This window comes from Sciurus carolinensis, chromosome 6 (genome assembly GCF_902686445.1).
Source record: "Sciurus carolinensis chromosome 6, mSciCar1.2, whole genome shotgun sequence".
Lineage (NCBI taxonomy): Eukaryota > Metazoa > Chordata > Mammalia > Rodentia > Sciuridae > Sciurus > Sciurus carolinensis.
This window is the reverse complement of record NC_062218.1, coordinates 152113063-152120019: the sequence shown is the minus strand read 5'-3', so window position 1 is coordinate 152120019 and position 6957 is coordinate 152113063. Positions and strand designations below refer to the sequence as shown.

General features: G+C 37.2%; 1 non-coding gene across 1 annotated transcript; it reads right to left on the bottom strand.

Moving 5' to 3' along the window:
• Positions 1-5636: 5636 nt before the first annotated feature.
• Positions 5637-5743, bottom strand: LOC124987802 (U6 spliceosomal RNA). The gene has a single exon (XR_007109311.1). It is a non-coding gene; the product is annotated as a U6 spliceosomal RNA (small nuclear RNA).
• Between the last annotated feature and the right edge of the window lie 1214 nt (positions 5744-6957).

The window sequence follows — 6957 nt, the reverse complement described above, 5'->3', positions numbered from 1 at the left end:
TATATGACCATTCTAAAGTAACATGTTCATTGAGTGACTAAAGCAGTCTTCTTGAACATGTGGTATATGAAGATAAGGCAAGTGAGAGCAGCAAAATACTGCGTGAAAAAGAGATTCATTTTTAAATTGAAATGTTAGCAAATTAACCAAAGAATTCTCAGGCCAAAGGAAGCAAACCATTCTGCTTCTCCAATGAATTGTTAGAGTGTTAAAGTTAATAAGTTTTATTTTTGTGCGTGTTCCAGAGAAATATTATATTGTCATTTTTACCCTTAAATAAAAAATTTAATTTCTTTTTCTTCTCCTCTCTCAAAAAGGAGAGAAAAGAAAGAGGAAGTGTAGAGATAAGAAAAAAGGGCAATGAGGAATAGGAACTGGGAAAAACCACCTGGGTATAGTTTAAAACTTGTCACTGAAAAAGAGGAACTAGGGGAATTGTAAAGCCAAACTGTAGTTAGACCCTCCCTTTCAGTAATGACCTCTGCACCACATGGCTCGTCCAATTTTGCAACCCCTTGGAAGCAAAGATTCCATTAGCCATGATCAGATGTGTGCCCTACTGGGCCAATCTGCTTGCAGACCTGATAAACTAGGTCTCTGCACTCGGCTTCAGGGAGGCTGGGTAGCATAAGACTGGCCTTCTTGCCACAGTAGCTTTTGAATATCTTGCATTGCTGCACAATATGTCATTCTTTAAAGACACTATTCCCTCCAGCAATCATCTTTCATCTGCCCTTTGGGGCTGAGTAGAATTAGGTTCCCGTTGTCAGGACCTGGTGTGAATGTTCTTTTGTAAGGGTACCTCGGCTTCACGCTGCTTAATTATGTGGCTACTTGCATAATTTATAGCCCCCATACCTACCCAGAATTGTAGGCAATCTATGCCCACTTCCCACAATTTGCTTTTTCATTTGGCTGAGCATTTGCTTAAAAGAGATAATCTTAATAATAATACTCTATTTCCACTTTAAATTCCTTTTTTGAGTAAACAAATATTTAGTGCAAAAGGAAAGACTTTGTACATTTTGAATGCTACTCTTCTTTTCTTAGTCCCCATTTCTGACAAAAATAAAAGTTCCACTTCTTCAGGAGTTCAAGTTCCCAAGTTACGGGTGGACTTTTGTTCTTCAGAGCACAGTCCCCTTAGCAAACAATATGTGTCTTTGCATAAGGAATTGGATTCCTGCTCACATCCCATTCATATATTTCAAACAATGTGTTCTCTTGAAAAGTGCTGTGCCCCTTTGCCAAACCATTAGGAACCAGGGGAAGACATTTCAGATGTGCAGGATGACTAAATCTAGAGATCTGATGTAGAGTATGAGGACTATGGTTAGTGCTATTATGCTCACAACTAGAAATTTTCTGAGAGATTAGATTTGAGGTGCTCTTGCCACACACCTAAAAAGTAACCATGTGAGACAACAGACACGTGAATAGGATTGGAAATCATTTCACCATGTTCTTGCATATTCACAAGTATACACATTAATACATAAAAAGAGGAGGAGCTCCAAAAAAGATATCTAGAAATTGTGTAACGTTTAAAATTGAGGCATTGCACATACACACAGTATATATATATGTAACATTATTATATATGATCAATATGTTACTGATACTGTTGATTGTCTTGATTATTAGATATATTTTTCATATGCATTTTTTTCTTTGATTCAAAGTGCAGTGAGAAGCATAGACAAAACTATGAAACATTATTGGTATCTTTCACCTACCACAAAATTTATAGTCTTGCCACATGGGCTCTATCCCTCCCACCTTAAAAGAAATGTTCCCATGCTTATTATTACTTTAACTACATTCTAAGAAACACCTGAGAAAATATTGGATAATGCAAATGAATGCACCTATGCTGGCAGAATGCCTGGTGTTCCCAAAATGCTAGTAGAAAAGAATTCATAGTAGTAAGAACTCCACACCTTCTCATGAATAACTATCATGTGGACATCCACTTACTCCATCAGCAAATGTAATGCTGAGCTGTTTTCAAAGTGCATTTATATATTATAGCCTCTTGTATATTTGTTCATGAGACAGATAAGTTATACAACCATCCATATACCAGTGCACATGAGTGCATACTAATATGCACTAATAGAAGAGAGTCGATTCCATCGTTCTTTTAGACATTATTTTTCTTTAAGATATAAAAGGTGATAAACCACCTTAAAGACAAATAAAATATGCCATAAGGGCCAAACTGTTACACTTTCTCCAGACATCTGCTACCATATCACCTGCACAGGAAAAATAAATAAATAAAAGCAACAATACTAAGCATTGGCAAAATCAAACTTCCTAAAACACCATTCCTGTCACAAGAAAGCTTTCCCATTACTTTCTTTCCCAGGTGAGGACAACATCACTGCTGCAGAATGTTCTGCAAGATGTTAGGTAAGCAACAAAACCAGGTCTAACCCACAACTCCACAGCAGAGCAACTGATCACTTAGTATCCCTGTGAACATAGACTGGAGCGTGGTTTGATTTATTTTCACTGCATCTGCTAGTCCCTTTGAAGAGCTGCACTTGACATGCAGTGACAAATCACCTTCCTTAAGGCTCTGAAGTCACATATCACCTACAGCAGATGAGATTTAAGTCGTGTGCCAGAGAACCCCAGTGCCAACCACCTCACAGTGCTTCTGGAAATTCGAGCCCCAGTGCAACCAGATTCCTCTAGGGAGGCCTTCAAAACAGACAGAAAATAACTTTTGACCTCCTATCTCACAAAAGAACTGAGCATAAAGCAGACTGTAAACTATATTCACTGGAGTGTTCTCATAGTAGGAAAATACATATTAAGATGCTAATTTATGATGTGTAAATTATTTTCCTTTGTAGGAAATGCATCAAAGTTAGTTAAAAATAAAAAAAAAATTGACTTCTAGATAATCAATGTGAAATAAAACATCCAGACAAATATATAATTCTAGGAAAGAGAAACCTTTTTGCATTTGTGTAGTAGTAGAAGTGAAGGAAACGCCACAACCTAAACGTGTTCCTCTCTGTGGAAATTTGGAATGTATAGTGAGTGATGGAAATATAATCTTCCCAGGTTTTTCTGCTGTTGTCGTAGGTGTTACTTTTAATAATGTTCTTCATATTCTTCACAGCATGTGGGTCATTTGACAGAGTGCCTAAACAATTTTTATGAACATGTTCTGTCAGGGCAGATATTCTTGGCTACGTGGCACAGGTAACTTTTTTTGTGGACTTAGAAAAATGAGCCACCTGATTATTTTTAGGCATTCACAGTGAGAGTCAGCCAGGTCCTCACAAGCTCAACAGCCAGGAGTTCCTGCCTCCAGTGCCACTGGCCCCAGTAGGTGAGCTAGCAGACACTTGGGTGGCGTTCTCCATTTCTGTACCCTCCTCACATTTTCTACCTGGACTGATTGTCTATTATAACTTTCCCAAACCAATCTCTTTCTTATTTGTATGTGGAAGACAGGCATTCCCTAAGGAAACAGACAAAAATGAGGTGTTTTATGGGTGCAGTCAGCATGTAAGAGATGACTTATGACCATCATTGGAAATGCGGCAATTTTGCATTTTCTAAGTCCATTTACTATACCTTTGCTGTACTCTGGAGACATAGCCGAGACCCTAAATGTTTCATTGTGTCCGGAAGACAGTAAGCAATGAACTTTTTATAAAGTAATAAGTTTCCTTGGGCATATCTGTTGCTTCCGGGGACCTGTAACTATGATGGTCATTAATATAGTAGTTGGTGTAAATGCCTTGAATGTCACAGTTGCAATTAAAATAAATAAAAGGATGCTAGGGGTTATAAAGAACCCTCCTTGGCCTCAAGGATAAACAACCATCAAGCTTGGCCTGGTATGTGTTTTGTGAAATGTACCTCAGTCTTTGGTATGATAATTATACCAAGGAGACAACTTTTAAAAATTAACTATTATTGACAGAATATAAAAATTGCAAATATATTTAATACTAGGCAGAATGAGCTCCATTCAAATAATGAAATGCTCTTTTGATAATGTCCTAGTTCATTTTTCTCCCCTCAAGAACATGACCCTATTATTATTCCTCTTCCTAATGCTTGGGATACACCATCTCTTATGTAAAATCCTTTGTGTCTCCTTACTTGACACTCGATCAAGTCCATTGCCCTCACCTAGAAATCAACATTTGACAAGTTGATCCCATCTCCCTCTCTAAATTTAACTCCCACTGTTCCACTGGATCAGTCCCCTCTTGACTATTCTTGACTTTAATATTCATTGTTTCAAGGTCAAGTTGCTAATATTCCCCTGGAGACTTTGCTCATACCACTCCTTCTGCCTGCTTGTTCTGCATTTAGAAGCCCTGTCCTTTCTTCAACTCTGCAGGTGCTGGCAGAGTTTCACTATGGGAATGAAGTCAGCTTCTCAATAAATTCATAGAGCTATTCTCCTTATTATGTGTTTGGAATATCTTCATCCTCGTCATTTTCACTCTCAACATTAAGACACACTTTAAAAAATCATCTCTAATTCTCAAAAATTCCACAAATCTAGTCCACATTTATGTATCAAGTGCTTATGGCATCATAATAAAAGTTGACAGAGCAGGGAAATGGGTGCTGCCCTTATGGAGGGCATTCTGGGGTTGAGTAGGGATGAATAAACTATAAAGCACGTATTACAGTTAAGTTTCAAAGGTAGACAAATTGAGGCTTAGAAAAGACAAGAAACTTAGCTGACTCCATACTAACCACAGCTGGACTTCACTGTCCAGGTTTTTCCACTTGTTCAACTTACTCCTTTGTCTAACAACTAAATTCAAATGGTATTATGTACATGCTACATTCATTCCTGAGTTACTCTATGCTGTTTTGCAATGACATTTAAATTTAACATATGCATCCTTCCTTATCCAATAAAGTATGAGAGCCCTTGAAAATAACTATCCCCTTTTGTAGTCCCACATGGAACCGCTGTTTGATTCAGTTATCTCACTCTTTGGCATATAGCCAAAGGATTTGAAATCAGCATACTACAGTGACACAGCCACACGGATGTTTATAGCAACACACTTCACAATAGCTAAGCTATGGAACCTTCGACAGATGAATGGATAAAGAAACTGTGGCATATATACATAAGAAATATTAGCCATAAAGAAGAATGATTTTATAACATTTGCCAGTAAACAGATGAATCTGGAGACTGTGATACTAAGGGAAATAAACCAATCCCAAAAAAACCAAAGGTTGAATGATATGTGGAAGTCTAACCACTATAAAGGGGAAAAGAGAAAAGTTCAGTAGATTAGACAAAGGGGAATGAAAGGAAGGGAGAGGGGATAGGAAAAGAAAAGAAAGTACAATAAATCTAACATAAGTTTCCTATGTACACATATGAAAATATCTAAGTGAATCCTATCATTGGGCCCACCCACAAGAATAGGGTCCTAAGTAGAGTAAGATATATTCCAATCTTTTTTAATTTTTTAAAAATTTTATTTATTTTTATTTTTACAGATTGCATTTTGATTCATCATACACACAAGGTACAACTTTTCATTTCTCTGGTTGTACACAATGTAGATTCACACCATTTGTGTAATCATACATGTACATAGGCTAATGATGTTTGTCTCATTCCACTAAAAAATATGGAATGCTTCACGAATTTGCGTGTCATCCTTGCGTAGGGGCCATGAAAATCATCTCTGTATCATTCCAATTTTAGTATGTGTGCTCCCGAAGTGAATGCTATATTTCATTCTTATATAAGTTTATCAAAATGGATTCTACAGTCATGTATGACTAAGAACCACCAATAGTAAAATAATGATCCCATCAGATTTTTTGTATCCTTGAGAACCAGGGCAGTGATCAATCTGCCTCATTTTGGATTTGTGTGACATTTTCTTATTATTAGTTTCTTCTTATGCACTTCTCACAGGAAAATCTCCAAGGGATGAGGTGATATAAAGCTCTTTTCAAAGTGCCTGACGGGCACTAGTTGGTTAAAACGGTGTGTGCCATGATTATCCACTACAGAGTTATAATTTTGCCCTTTACAACTGATAAGAATCTTGTGAGGAGATACACTGAGGCTATCCATGTAAACATTTTGTTATTCTGTAAGCTTCCACCTACTGGTTTTTATATCTATTTATAATTTTTCATACATCAATTATTATGATAATGGCCAAATGGTAATTTTCTAATTCTTTCTACAGTAATTAGTTGCTTGAAGAAAACAAACTGTGAGGAGTAGATTTCTATTTTAATTTCTCTTTAATCAATGCAGTTGCATCTATTTGGATTTGCAGATTTATAGTTAAAATTCTTTGCTATCATTCTTTAATTTTGATGCTCAAATTGTCCCATATCAGGCAACTGTGGGTCTCTTCAAATTTGCTCCTGTGTTCTCTGGAAGTATCAATAATTTTTGGAGAACATCTTACCTTTTCCCTCCTGTTGCATTTTTTCTGCCCAGACCCTGGAACCAGATACTTCTCCAAAAAGTCCCAGTACCTTTCAGTGGAGAATGGTATATAGAAATCAAGACTAGGACCCTCTTTCTTCTTTTTTTTTAAACATCACTAATCTGGTTCTTCAAGAGGCGATGTTGGCAAAGCCAGTGGTCATTTCTCTTATTTCTCTTTCACATACATGTCCACCAAAAGCATCTGTGTTGATCAACCACTCACTCAATTATCCACTTCCTTCTTGGTGCTCTGGTGACACTTGGTTCTCTTCTGACTTCACTGTTTCTTCTTGGTCTCTTCACGTTCTTCCTCATTTCCATGACTTTTATTTACTGAATTACCCTAGAGTGATACCCTTAGGGTTCTTCTGTAAATAAGCGCATTTCCTAGAGAATCTCATGGTCGGGGTGGGCTGGGGTGGCATAGCAACACTATTCTGGAGGTTTGTAGGCCTGAGTTCCCATCTCAACCCCACAACTTAATAACTGCA